Raw genomic sequence first — 15,851 nt, 5'->3', positions numbered from 1 at the left:
TAGTTTAAGTTGTGTGTAAGTCTAGGCACCGATGACCTCAGCAGTTTGGTCCATTAGGAATTCACGCACATCCGAACATTTTTGAACAAGATCTGGAGGAAATGTCTTTACCAAGGAAGTATAAATACAAAATTCAAAACATCATTTCCTACCAAGCGAGAAAATTATACAAAATACAGGGAGATCCAACATGTTTTCCGAAAACTGTCTTGAACAGCTAGTTCGACAGTCCACACGCAATGGAAATGTTTTGGACCTTGTAGCTATATACTGGTCTGACCTTACCGACGGTGTCATTACAGAGACATGGATTAGTGATCACGATGTCATCATAGCGACGATGGTTACTGTAGTTAATAAATCAATCATGAAGGCTAGAAGAGTATTTTTGGTAGAAAGAGTAGATAAACAGTTGCTAGTATCGCATTTAGACAATGAATAGAGATCATTTAGTTCCAGTATAATGGAAGAAGACAAATTATGTGCAAAGGTTCAACAGGTCGTAAATCGCGACCTGGAGAAGTATCTACCCAGTAAGCGGATTAAGGACGGAAAAAACCCACCGTGGTTTAATAAAAAAAAAAATCTGAAAACGATGAGGAAGCAAATACTGTTGTACTCTCAGTTCAAAGTTACGACAGGCAAAAGAGTAAAGATTCGTACGTCTGTAAAAAAATGCACGAAGCTTACAACTAATATCACTGTTACCCGTTAACAAAGGATCTAGCCGAGAACTAGAGAAAATTATGGTCCTACGTAAAATCACTAAGCGGGTCGAAAGCTTGTATCCAGTCACCCATTGACCGAACTGGTGTGGCAATAGAAGATAACGAAAGAAACGCAGCAATTTTAAATTTAGCGTTTAAGAAACCGTATGAAGGGCATGCTAATAGGCTTCCCTCCCATAGAAAAGCAGCTGAAAGAGCTGAAAACAAATAACTTAAAAACAAACAAGTTACATGGGGATAGCCCTCAGTCTCCTTAGAGAATGGCTGAAACGTCCGAAGGTGTCAGCAGCGACGAATGTTGTCAAGAACGTTATCATGCTGTTCTTTACACTGCGAACTATCGTTTTCGACCGCAAATTATGTAGCAATCAACGCTCCAAGGAAATTCGTGGTTTTATTGACGCGCTATATGCCATCCCCTGAGGCCTTTTCGCATAGATTCTGAGTGGAGGTGTGTCTGAAATGTTTTCTTCGGCCACCTACATGAAAACTGTATGATTTCAATATTGAGCGTCGCGTTTCTGACTTCCATCAAGGCGTTAAAAGAAGTGGTGGAATGTGGGTGACAGGAGTGGGGGTGACGACCTTTCCCTTGTGTGAACAGGTCCGCGGTGGCGTTGGGCAGAATTGTGGCCAAATTTGGTGACAACAGGACATCGCTAACCCGCCTTACACGACACATCAACTTTTGCGTCTGAACTTTGTTACGCATGTGTCGACAGCTTGCTGTTTGAAGCGTCATCGAAACCGAGGGTGACTTCACAGCGTGTCATGGTTTTACACCGTTACAGAGGAGGATTGCACGCACCTTTGAGCCAAATTTTAAATTTCTACGTCGCAATGGAAGACAATCACGGGATTTCAAAAAAGTGATCCTTTCTTTGCATTGCACAGTGTAGGTGGATATACAGGGTGTCCCAAAAGCCACCGACTGACTTTAGAGACATGTTCCTTACACCAGAGCAAGACAAAAGATCTAGTAAACAAGGGCTGTAAAACGCGCACCTGAAGAGATATGAGCAGTTGTTCAGTAGAAGATAAGTGTTTCACACTAGTGAAGATGAAAAAGTGCCATAGTTCTTGAATTACGCATTTTAACCCCCACGTTTACTAGCCATGGACAGCAAAGACCTTGCAGTAAAACGGATCTGTTGATTGACTTGAAGACGAAAAAATGCTTGTACCTCTTAAAGTATGCATTTCAGAGTCCATCTTTACTAGGTAGTTTTTACTTATTTTAGTGTTTTTTGACACCCCTTATATAGGATGAACATTAATCAAACCGACAAACTTTAGGGACGTATGCCTGACTGAAAATGGAGGAAAAAAGGAACATGTGTCTGGAAATGGACGGCGTGCATGCAGCGACAACAAATCGTTCCGATACACAGTACATAGCTACATCGCATGCGCGGCACAACAGATGTAATGGGTGGCCTCCATGGGATTGCAGGTGATGCAGATAGCAGCATTTGTCATGCAGAATACATACACTACTGGCCATTAAAATCGCTAAACCACGAAGATGTCGTGCTACAGACGCGAAATTTAACCGACAGGAAGAAGATGCTGTGATATCCAAATGATTAGCTTTTCAGAACATTCCCACAAGTTTGGCGCCGGTGGCGACACCTACAACGTGCTGGCATGAGGAAAGTTTCCAACCGATTTCTCATACACAAACAGCAGTTGACCGGCGTTGCCTGGTGAAACGTTGTTGTGATGCGTCCTGTAAGGAGGTGAAATGTGTACCATCACGTTTCCGACTTTGATAATGGTCGGATTGTAGCCAATCGCGATTGCGGTTTACTGTATCGCGACATTGCTGCTACCGTTGGTCGAGATCCAATGACTGTTAGCAGAATATGGACTCGATGGGTTCAGGAGGGTAATACGGAACGCCGTGCTGGATTCCAACGGCCTCGTATCACTAGCAGTCGAGATGACAGGCATCTTATCCGCATGGCTGTAGCGGATTGTGCAGCCACGTCTCGATTCCTGAGTCAACAGATGGGGACGTTTGCAAGACAACAACCATCTGCACGAACAGATCGACGACGTTTGCAGCAGCATGGACTATCAGCTCGGAGACCATGGCTGCGGTTACCCTTCACGCTGCATCACAGACAGGAGCGCCGGCCTTGGTGGCCAAGTGATTCTAGGCGCTTCAGTCCGGAACCGCGCAACCGCTACGTAGCAGGTCCGAATCCTGCTTCGGGCATGGATGTGTGTGATGTCCTTAGTTTTGTTAGGTTTAAGTAGTTCTAAGTTCTAGGGGACTGATGACCTCAGATGTTAAATCCCATAGTGCTCAGAGCCATTTGAACCATTTGAACAGACAGGAGCGCCTGCGATAGTGTACTCAACGACGAACCTGGGTGCACGAATGGCAAAACGTCATTTTTTCGGATGAATCCAGGTTCTGTTTACATCATCATGATGGTCGCATCCGTGTTTGGCGACATCGATGTGAACGCACATTGGAAGCGTATATTCGTCATCGTCATACTGGCGTATCACCCGGCTTGATGGTATGGGGTGCGAGTGGTTACACGTCTCGGTCACCTCTTGTTCGCATTGTCGACACTTTGAACAGTGGACGTTACATTTCAGATGTGTTACGACCCGTGGCTCTACCCTTCATTCGATCCCTGCGAAACCCTACATTTCAGCAGGATAATGCACGGGTCCTGTACGGGCCTTTCTGGATACAGAAAATGTTCGACTGCTGCCCTGGCCAGCACACTCTTCAGATCTCTCACCAACTGAAAACGTCTGGTAAATGGTGGCCGAGCAACTGGCTCGTCACAATACGCCAGTCACTACTCTTGATGAACTGTGGTATCGTGTTGAAGTTGCATGGGCAGCTGTACCTGTATATATCATATATATTTGTCCAATGAATACCCGTTTATGATCTGCATATCTTCTTGGTGTAGCAATTTTAATGGCCAGTAGTGTATAATTGTACTTTGCCTTACACCATGTCGGTGGGCCTCTTGCCTGGAGCTTGTAATACGGTTCGTTTCAATATCCTGTAGAGCCTGGTCCTCTAAATCTGGCGTACGCACAGTCCGCCGCCTCCCTGCACATTCGTCTGTCTGAAAGGACCCATGATCACACAAACGCCAAAAAAGGGCTTGAAATGCTTTATGATGCGGTTGGTGCCGTGAGGGTACTTGTTTTGGTACAGCTCTGCCGCCTCTCGACCGCTTCCGTCTGCTTGGTCGTTCACAAACACCACCTTGGCTAGTTCTTGACATCAGTACCAAACCATTCTGCTGCTTTCAGTACAGTGCGTAAGTCACACAGCCTGCACCACAAAAGGAACATATGGCTCGTGGTCAGAAGAATTGTCATTCCTAAGCTCCATGTGCCGTGGCAGTGATGCATTCCCGGACACATGTTCATAAGATAATTAATCGAAACCCTCAGCTGCCGACAGGTGATATTGATATACCTCGATGGGGACAGCCGAAAATGTGTGCCCCGACCGGGACTCGCTATTCATCCTTGTCGTCGGTGGCTCAGACGGATAGAGCGTCTGGCATGTGAGCAGGAGATCCAGTGTGCGAGTCCCGGTCGGGGCACACATTTTCAGCTGTCCCCATCGAGGTATATCAACAACACCTGTCAGCAGCTAAGGGTTTCAATTAATTATCATTTATTCTAGAGAAGCTGCACGGTCATCAATGGTATCTGTTCTTTCGAGAACAGCTATTATCTTCATATATAGTTAAAGGCTACCCGGCCATTGACCTTCGTCTCTGCGAATGCGCACAGGTTACCCGAACTCTTACGGGAATCGTCACCTTAGTGGGTGAGAGTAATGATTGGATGGGCAAATATCTATTAGGTACATTACGTATGTAGATGGTGGACAGCTGGGAATGTGGGTCTCACGGGAAGCGTGCAAAGGATAAGCCCCTGCAGTCGCGCTATTCATCTGTGTCCTCGGTGGCTCAGATGGTCGTACTCGCTTCGGTGGTACGTATACTAAAATTGGAACGATACAGACAAGATTAGCATAGCCCTGCGCGCGTAAGGATGACACGCAAAAACGTCGGCACGGTAGCTCAGCGTGTTCGGTCAGAGGGATAGCTGCCCTCTGTAATAAAAAAACTGAGTCAACGGCTCAACACTGAACTTAAACGGATGTCATGGGACATCCGCACCGAACAAATTCAGTGTCTCCCAGGGCATTGCATCCGCGTGGCGAATCCGTGTGAATCGAGTTCGTCTATATCACTCGCTATGCGCGCGCACGCGGAATCACGCGACTGGCAGTTCACTCACTTGGTATCATGTGATGCTCACTCACCGAGTGCTGGGCAACAGTCCTGTGGCCTTGCCACAGGGGAACGGAAACATGGATTATACACAGCTTCACTACAATGTAGCAGCGTTAATGGAACCGGCAGGCAAACGAATGCATTTGGAATTATAATTACTTTCCAGTTGTCGATTTTCCATGTGTTCTATGGAGGATGTGTGTGCTGTATACTTGAGATACACGAAGTGTTACTATAGTATACGAAAATTAAATTGATAATCGAATATTGAGTGTTACAGAAGGTCATAGTTTTAGGTGTGGAATTTTGTATTTGTGTGAAAGAATAGCTGATGAAATAATGCTCGCTTTCAGTCAGCTCCTAAAATTGCAGTGACACTGAGACATATTTTAAACAGAACAAATTAAAAAGACTTATGTTGAAGAGCGTGACAACAGACTATAATTGTCCAGCTACAGCATCAGTCCTGCTACACCATCTGATTTCGTGAGTAAATAAAGCAAATGAACTAAGATGAATCGTTTCAGTTGACATTAAAAACAAAAAGAGAAAGGAAGCGTGAGTTACATTGGTGAGAAGACGTGGATAACATTTGAATAAATTTCTGTCTTGGTCATTATTCGAATATGTGTATCATTCAAACAAATTTATTCCGAGATAAACTATTTGTATCTTAAATAACGAATTACTTGTAATGCCACCGTATATTCTTTGTTTGCTTCTTGTATAGAATTACACTGCTGGCCATTAAACTTGCTACACCAATAAGAAATGCAGATGATAAACGGGTATTCATTGAACAAATATATTATACTAGAACCGACATGTGATTACATTTTCACGCAATTTGGGTGCATAGATCCTGAGAAATCAGTACCCAGAACAACCACCTCTGGCCATAATAACGGCCTTGATACGCCTGGGCATTGAATCAAACAGAGCTTGGATGTCGAGTACAGGTACAGCTGCCCATGCAGCTTCAGCACGATATCACAGTTCATCAAGAGTAGTGACTGGCGTATTGCGACGAGCCAGTTGCTCGGCCACCATTGACCAGACGTTTTGAATTGGTGAGAGATCTGGAGAATGTGCTGGCCAGGGCAGCAGTCGAACATTTTCTGTATCCAGAAAGGCCCGTACAGGACCTGCAACATGTGGTCGTGCATTATCCTGCTGAAATGTAGGATTTCGCAGGGATCGAATGAAGGGTAGAGCCACGGGTCGTAACACATCTGAAATGTAACGTTCGCTGTTCAAAGTGACGTCAATGCGAACAAGAGGTGACCGAAATGTGTAACCAATGGCACCCCATACCATCACGCCGGGTGATACACCAGTATGGCGATGATGAATACACGCTTCCAATGTGCGTTCACCGCGGTGTCGCCAAATACGGATGCGACCATCATGATGTTGTAAACAGAACCTGGATTCATCCGAAAAAAATGACGTTTTGAAATTCGTGCACCCAGGTTCGTCGTTGAGTACACCATCGCAGGCGCTCCTGTCTGTGATGCAGCGTCAAGGGTAACCGCATCCACGGTCTCCGAACTGATAGTCCATGCTGCTGCAAACGTCGTCGAACTGTTCGTGCAGACGGTTGTTGTCTTGCAGACGTCCCCATCTGCGGATAAGATGCGTTTCATCTCAACTGTTAGTGATACGAGGCCGTTGGGATCCAGCACGGCGTTCCGTATTACCCTCCTGAACCCACCGACTCCATATTCTATTCTGTCCGCCGCTTGTGGTCTCGCGGTAGCGTTCTCGCTTCCCGAGCACGGGGTCCCGGGTTCGATTCCCGGCGGGGTCAGGGATTTTCACCTGCCTCGAGATGACTGGGTGTTTGTGTTGTCCTCATCATTTCATCATCATCCAGGAAAGTGGCGAAATTGGACTGAGCAAAGATTGGGTAATTGTTCGGGCGCTGATAACCACGCAGTTGAGCGCCCCACAAACCAAACATCATCATCATCATCCGACTCCATATTCTGCTAACAGTCATTGGATCTCGACCAAGGCGAGCAGCAATGTCGCGATACGATAAACCGCAATCGCGATAGGCTACAATCCGACCTTTATCAAAGTCGGAAACGTGATGGTACGCATTTCTCCTCCTTACACGAGACATCACAACAACGTTTCACCAGGCAACGATGGTCGACAACTGTTTGTGTATGAGAAATCGGTTGGAAACTTTCTTCATGTCAGCACGTTGGAGGTGTCGCCACCGGCGCCAACCTTGTGTGAATGCTCTGAAAATCTAATCATTTGCATGTCACAGCATCTTCTTCCTGTCGGTTAAATTTCGCGTCTGTAGCACGTCATCTTCGTGGTGTAGCAATTTTAATGGCCAGTAGTGTATGTATTTGTTCCCTTGCCTCAGCGCAGTTTCTGTTCGATAAATAACTTATTAATGGTTTGCGTAGAAATATGTCTTTGTGGCTCAATGGCTTTAATTCCAGAACAGAAAACTAAAGTTTTGGGTTTTGTTCCGTGGTTAGTCCTACGATTTCCTGTGTTACTTATCGCTTGTTTCACCCATAAGAATGGCAATAACGTCAAGTTAATTTGCTGCGTGTTTCGGAGTACATTCTGAAATTCAGAGGCCCCTCTTATTGGCTGTGTATGTCTGTTCGGATGTGGGAGGAAGTCGAGGGCACACCACTATACATGGTAAAGCGCTACAGTGCTTAAACCTGCCTTCTAATTGAGAACAGCTTCACTTTATTTACAATATAACAAACGGAACATTAAACTACAGCATTAGCAGTTAGAGCTGTAATGCACTAGGCAGCCTGGCTAAGGCTGTCGCAATGTTGAGCAGTCAGCTGACGGCCAGTTGTGACCGATCAGCCGAGAAAGATGGGCGTGGAATATGTAATGTTATGCCTTTTTTCTCACAATAAAGGCAAAACCACGTTATTTAGAATCAACATTTTTGGAATTTGGCTATTAACAGCCTTCAAGTAATGTATAAAATGCTTGTTTGACCACCAACTGCTTTTTTATTTAAAACCCAAGCATCGACCGGTTTCCGTCACAGGCCGTCTTCACGAATTAGGGTTAATACAGTTTAAGCCACAACATCACATCTGTCATTACTTAAATAACGGTCGCGCCTCATATGTACAACATGTCATGAATTATAGCATACTACAGAGGCAATGGCAAGGAAATCGTTTCTGAAGAAGAGAAATTTATTAACATCGAGTATAGATTTAAGTGTCAGGAAGTCGTTTCTGAAAGTATTCCTATGGAGTGTAGCCATGTATGGAAGTGAAACATGGACGATAACTAGTATGGACAAGAAGAGAATAGAAGCTTTCGAAATGTGGAGCTACAGAAGAATGCTGAAGATAAGGTGGGTAGATCACGTAACTAATGAGGAGGTATTGAATAGGATTGGGGAGAAGAGAAGTTTGTGGCACAACTTGACTAGAAGACGGGATCGGTTGGTAGGACATGTTTTGAGGCATCAAGGGATCACAAATTTAGCATTGGAGGGCAGCGTGGAGGGTAAAAATCGTAGAGGGAGACCAAGAGATGAATACACTAAGCAGATTCAGAAGGATGTAGGTTGCAGTAGGTACTGGGAGATGAAGAAGCGTGCAGAGGATAGAGTAGCATGGAGAGCTGCATCAAACCAGTCTCAGGACTGAAGACCAGAACAACAACAACAGAGGACTTTTAAAGGCAAACGTACTAATGACATGCGAAACGACGCAGAATAATTCACTTCATACCATCCGAGATGGCAGCTCAGGGACCACGATATCTGCCATGAAACTCCATTATCGCCTGAAGGAGTCCTTTTGGAACGACAACACATGACGCCACGTGTAGCCGGCAGAACAGGAGAGGCATTAGATCCAACGTTTCTCCGTGGTCATGTCACGAAAGAATATTCATTTTAAATCCTTGCAATGGGCACTCTGATTGGCTCACAATAATTATTTCTGTAAAATGCGTCCTTGCTAGTATGTGCCTAAATGTAAGCTTATATATAGGCCAGGGTCAGAAACTTGTCATGGAGCGGGGGAGATTTTCTGTATTCCTCCCCCCACACCAGACCATCTTTGTTTAACCATGACAAAATCTGGGAGAGCAGGAGTGTGTCCCCCTTATTTACAAAACTATTACACTACTGGCCATTAAAATTGCTACACCAAGAAGATATGCAGATGTTAAACGTGTATTCATTGGACAAATATATTATACTAGAACTGACATCTGATTACATTTTTACGCAATTAGGGTGCATAGATCCTGAGAAATCAGTACTCAGAACAACCACCTCTGGCCGTAATAACGGCCTTGATACCCCTGGGCATTGAGTCAAACAGAGCTTGGATCGCGTGTCCAGGAACAGCTGCCCATGCAGCTTCAATACGATACCACAGTTCATCAAGAGTAGTGACTGGCATATTGTGACGAGCCAATTGCTCGGCCACCATTGACCAGACGTTTCCAGTTGGTGAGAGATCTGGAGAATGTGCTGGCCAGGGCACCAGAAGAACACTTTCTCTATCCAGAAAGGCCCGTACAGGAGCTGCTACAAGCGGTCGTGCATTATCCTGCTCAAATGTAGGGTTTCGCAGGGATCGAATGAAGGGTAGAGCCACGGGTCGTAACGCATCTGAAATGTAACGTCCACTGTTCAAAGTGACGTCAATGCGAACAAGAGGTGACCGAAACGTGTAACCAATGGCAGCCCATACCATCACGCCGAGTGATACGCCAGTATGGCGATGACGAATACACGCTTCCAATGTGCGTTCACCGCGATGTCGCCAAACACGGATGCGACCATCACGATGTTGTGAACAGAACCTGGTTTCATCCGAAAAAAAAATGACGTTTTGCAATTCGTGCACCCAGGTTTGTCGTTGAGTACACCATCGGAGGCGCTCCTGTCTGTGATGCAGCGTCAAGGGTAACCGCATCCACGGTCTCCGAAATGATAGTCCATCCTGCTGCAAACGTCATCGAACTGTTCGTGCAGATGATTGTTGTCTTGCATTTCCCCTCCTTACCCGAGGCATCACAACAACGTTCACCAGGGATCGAGACGTGCCTGCACGATCCGTTATAGCCATGCGGATAAGATGCCTGTCATCTCGACTGCTAGTGATACGAGGCCGTTGGGATCCAGCACGGCGTTCCGTATTACCCTCCTGAAACCACCGATTCCATATTCTGTTTACAGTTATTGGATCTCGACCAACGCAAGCAGCAATGTCGCGATACGAAAACCGAAATCGCGATAGGCTACAATCCGACCTTTATCAAAGTCGGAAACGTGATGGTACGCATTTCCCCTCCTTACCCGAGGCGTCACAACAACGTTCACCAGGCAATGCCGGTCAACTGCTGTTTGTGTATGAGAAATCGGTTGGAAACTTTCCTCATGTCAGCACGTTGTAGATGTCGCCACCGGCGCCAACCTTGTGTGAATGCTCTGAAAAGCTAATCAATTACATATCACAGCATCTTCTTCCTGTCGGTTAAATTTCGCGTCTGTAGTACGTCATCTTCGTGGTGTAGCAATTTTAATGGCCAGTTGTGTATTAATTGTAACTCGCTTGGACGCCTCGCTGGTACTGCCTAGCGAGATTCCTGCACTAGCACAAACAGCCAAGTTTCAGAGAGTTGAGTGAAAACACAATTGCTGCCAGGAGTGTGATGAATAAACACAGTTGTTGCTAGGAGATCGATGAGTAAAGATTTTCTGCCGAAGCATCATACAGAAGGATGTCTCCATACTAGAACTAAGTACAGAGTTTGAGCTAGACTCAGAATTTCGAGCCGTTACTGCTGCCATCTCCCACATTTACAAGGTATAGGAGGGGTAATAATGAGCCAGAGATGCAATTACCAAATCGAGGGGGATGCGAGGCTCGTTAGCTTTCATCAGGGCTTAACTACCCAGTTTCGACGTTGATAGTCAGGTAATTGCTTCCATCATGCTCTTTGGTGATTCTGCTGGTGCTCACTCTTACTTTTACATGTTCTTTCTTTAAATCCATAACCATTCTTGCAGTCGTTAGCCGTATCTGCTGTTTATTCTTATGATTATGCTTTTATTGTATTCACCCATGCCGAGGTTAGATTTCATAATTCCAATCGCTTGTGCATTTATTAAATGTTCACATACATATCTCAGTGGGTAATTCATATATTTCATAGTAATAAACGAAATTGTTACGGTAACTGCTTGTTTCTGTTATAGACAGATAAGCCCATTCATTGATATGTCAATATAATTAACGCTTGATTGGGACACTTATGCTAGTTTGCCTTCAATATGATATTTCTCCTGCATGACATTGCTTTAAAAAAAATATTAAAAAAATATAAAGAAAATAAACGATTGCATGATCTTACGGGGAGCCTTCCTTCTCTGTAGTTTACGAGGGATCGGCCTTATAGCATCTTACGGGTATAGTAAACAGCTCGAATGGCCCCTCGATAGGTTGTTCGTGACTCCTGTCCAGGATTAATTTCCGAAATCCCGCAATCTTTTGATTGGAGTAATCAAATTTTTTATTGGTCGAATTTTAACTCGAAAAGTAAATATGACCATCTTAATAGTAAAAAAACCTCAAAGATTTCAAATAATGGTAAGCTGCTAATTATTTTTTGAGGCGTGTAAGTTAGAAATTTTATTATTGGGGGAAGTGTTTGAATTTTTGTGTCAATGTTTGGTTATGCCTAGGTTAACCTGTGCTTGTGCACATAGTTCAGAGAAAATGAGTACCACTGATAAGAAAGAAGCGAGTCAATCTGTGTATGTAAAACACGAACTTAACATGGAAATCAAACAAGGTATTTCCGCCGAGTCACGTGTGCAGAAGTAGATTCAAAAGTATACCTCTGAACATCAGCTATTTATAGCGGCACAGCTCCACTCATTATTTTTTTTTTCTTTTTCATTTTGTTCGGTATTGTTCGTTGCGTTTGGTCTGGGCGGACGTCGCAAGACATCCGTTCAAGTTGATCGTGGATTCCTTTACTCAGTTTTTTATTACAGAGGGCGAGCAGCTCTCTGACCGAACACGCTAAGTTACCGTGCCGGCATGATGATGAAGGACAACACAACACCCAGTACCCGAGCGGAGAAAATCTCCAACCCGGTCGTGAATCATACCGGTACCGCCAGTAGTCAGTGGAGAGCACGATGGCGCAGTGTAAACCCTTGTGGGCGAGCGGTTGAGGCAAATGTCTCGGCCGCGCTGGAGTATGTTCGATCGCCGTCTAGCAGAGTTCGCCCCGTCGGCAACCCCATCGTTCACTCCACTCAGGACGAACACCGCAAAGCCAGGAGGACCATCGACGTTGACCAGCCTGGCTATGGACATGAGAGGCAAGGACAGACGACCAGGAAAATGTCGACTCCAAGGGAAGGACATCCACAGGTGCCATACGAAAACAGAAGATTGTCGAACATGCGTCTAAACCGTATGAAGACGTCAGCTCCACCACTCACCCAGAGAAACAGAAAGAGATCTACGAGGGAATACTACATATCATCCAACAAGCAAGACAAGACACTGAGAATCCAGCTTCTATCAGCACTCCACCAGAGAGTCAGAAGAGGAACAACAACGCCACAACAGCGACGACGAAGCCACCATGGAGCAAGATTACTCAGGAGAAGGAGATACATCTTCGAATCATGATAAGGAGTGTTTTAGAACAGTGAACTACAAACGAAGACAGATTAACTGTACACTCGTAGTGAACTTTAAAACCCGTGGGAAACGCGGACGCAAGGAATACAGACGACAAAAACCACTGCGTGACAATAGCGCCACAAGAGAAAACACCGCCAAACGACGAGGTCGAAGAAAAACAGTAACCGAAACAAGATGATGAACGGCAACGTGACCGCAATATGATCTGCGGTACAAAACCTGACGTTATAATTACACACAATGAGCATCTGACTCAGACTGAACAGATCCACTTTCTAGCTAGCTGTTCAGCTGTTGTGGAAACACCATGTTCAGGATCTTGTTCAAAGACTGAGTGCTGCCATTTTTGCTATGAGAACCGAGATTTTCCCCCCAAATTGCCGAGAAATACCTTAAAGACGAAGTGACGGACAAGACCACAACGACGTCCACTAAGGCATAATACGAAAAATTGGTTCAGTAGGGACAGTTGAACCGTCAACAAGACTCAAGTACATAGTTCCCAAGTCAATACTGTTCGACCCTCCATAAACCAAGTCATTTAAGACGTAAAGAGATTATCGATCCTACAAATCCGCCCATCCGAAAATAAAACAAAATCAAACAGCAACAGGCTCACTGACCCAAGTGGAAGCCCAAATCCTGGTGACTGAAGCAATAAATAAAATGTGCAGACTTTTACCATGCTCTACAGAAGTACAAATGACGATAGGTGATCAGACTTCAGGCAACATCATACACAAAAAAAAAAAAAAATCGGTAGTTCTCCGCCGACACTCTGGGCCAATTTATGTGGCGACTAATATTAGCCCTCCAATCAGAGCCCGATTGGAGACACCGCAGCGAGACTTCAGACCTGTCCAACGACACCTCGGAGAATTATCTTCGGCCAGCTGCTGCCGAGTACACTCTCTTTCCTTCCAATGAGAAACTTGTCTTGGAGTAGTCTTTACGCCCCTTCATCTTAATTAACTTTGATGTTTTGTAGGCGAATGCCTGATCGATTTCTGTGAGAGTTTTTACTAAGTTTGTGAAAAGTTTTCTGTTTAGCTAATATACTGTTATGTTGTAATAAACCTGCCTCTTGTTGATTTTGAACGCGTTGTTTCTCAGAAACCTCTCTACTTGAGACATAGCAAACAGCATAAAAGAAAGAAAGAATTTTTCGAAACGACCACTTCAAGGAACATAGTGACATTTTAAGAGATAAGAGCAGCAATTAATAAGTTATAAACAAGGGTGTGTTGAACAGATGGACAAATTAAACAAAAAGACCGGGCTGTGCGGCTGGTCCCGGCGGAGGTTCGAGTCCTCCCTCGGGCATGGGTGTGTGTGTTCGTCCTTAGGATAATTTAGGTTAAGTAGTGTGTAAGCTTAGGGACTGATGACCTTCGCAATTAAGTCCCATAAGATTTCACAAACATTTGAACATTTTTTTTTAAAAAGACCGGGGAAGAAGTTAAGATAGCCGAAGAGAAAACGGAAAAGATCATCGAGGAACATATCAGTAATTTCGGAGATAAATTAGGCATGGAAACTCAGAAAGTGAAGGGCGCTACCGGTGAATTACGAAACGAAGTTGGTGTCGTTATAGAATGGAAAGATGGACTCATGGCTGGCGTATCTCAAGTCAAGAAACAGATAGAGGAATTCTCATTACGTAACTTTGTAGGTTTTGATAGTGGAGTCCCAGTAAACCTAAAAGAGCAAGAAGAAATATATGTTTCAATTTACAGAAATGCAAGCGGACATCCACCCGCGCAATCATGAGGCGCTGGTGGAATTGTTTAAGGAGCAACAACGTAATAATGGGTCAGCAAACGGTATTCAGATTGACGAGACGTTAATGAGTGAAGAGGTAGAGAGAGAGTGGTGGAGCACTTGCCCGCGAAAGGCAAAGGTCCCGAGTTCGAATCTCGGTCGGGCACACAGTTTTAATCTGCCAGGAAGTTTCAATGAGTGAAGAGAATAGACAGAAGGAAAAGGAGGAACTGTATGCAACAGCACCCAGACTCCGTTGTATGCTGTATACGCAGCAATCCCACACCATCACGTATTGATGTACAATCAGTTATGATGGTAGGAATAAATTATCAGGACGTCGACGAAGATGAAAAAAACATGTTGTTTCTGTTCAGAAGTATGAACTGTTTGCGGACATATCAAACAGTTTGGAACCCAAAATCTGGGTCGAACATTTCCAGGACAGACTTCCAAGGTCATTGCCAGCCGATTATAATATCAATTTTATTTGTGCACATGTGCAAGAAGAGCAACCACAATAGTGCAAGTGAGTACAGAAAAGTGCCCGACTTGTGACGATTTTAAACAGATGTTTTTGCACATGATAGACGAAATATCTAGTTAGCAATGACTGAACAAATGTTCAAATGTGTGTAAATTCCTAAGGGACCAAACTGCTAAGGTCGTCGGTCCCTAGACTTACACACTACTTAAACTACCTTATGCTAAGAACATCACACAAACTTATGCCCGAAGGAGGACTCGAACCTCCGGCGGGAGGGACCACACAGTCAGTGACATGGCGCCTCTAACCGCGCGGCCACTCCGCGCTGCGCTGTGGGGAGTGCTGTGCTTGCATCTGCCCCTTCCGTTGCCTGACGGCCGATTCGTCCCCTTTCCCGAGGAAGCATCGTTGTTGCCGGTAACAAGTGCAGCAACATGACGCCCCACGTCACCCCGGTTCTAATTCCTTAGGTGGCGAGACAGAGCCTACGGCTGCGTTTCTCTCTGGTGTTTCTGGTATTCTTACGATGGCTTTGCACGCGATGTTTGTTCTTCCGCCGCAGCTGTTAACCTGAGCTGTCTTCGCTGCTTTGCTTCTCGATCTTCTGCTGCAAACTCTCGTAGTGGAGTAGCCGAGGGTTCACTGGTAACGTAACGCACTACCCAAGCCTTCCTTGTAATAGTGTCGACACTATTGTCCGATATCTGCTGTTCTTTCTCGCAGCGCAGTATCTCTATGACATCTAGTCTTCCGTGCCGAATCAATTGCTGCCGATCAGTATCAGCAACATCGGCGTACAGCAGACGTCCCCAGATAGACGTTCTCGCCTACCTTCTTCATCCCAGGCACAACTGGAAGATGACAGTAGGAGGGGTAGGGTCCCGTGGCC

General features: G+C 45.1%; 1 pseudogene; it reads left to right on the top strand.

Annotated features, from left to right (window-relative positions):
• The first annotated feature begins 4,700 nt into the window (after positions 1-4,700).
• LOC126186584 (U6 spliceosomal RNA) lies at positions 4,701-4,791 on the top strand (annotated as a pseudogene).
• The last annotated feature ends 11,060 nt before the right edge of the window (positions 4,792-15,851 follow it).

Source organism: Schistocerca cancellata, chromosome 4 (assembly GCF_023864275.1).
Source record: "Schistocerca cancellata isolate TAMUIC-IGC-003103 chromosome 4, iqSchCanc2.1, whole genome shotgun sequence".
NCBI lineage: Eukaryota > Metazoa > Arthropoda > Insecta > Orthoptera > Acrididae > Schistocerca > Schistocerca cancellata.
Note: the sequence above shows the minus strand (reverse complement) of the source record. Positions and strands in the feature narration are given on the sequence as shown.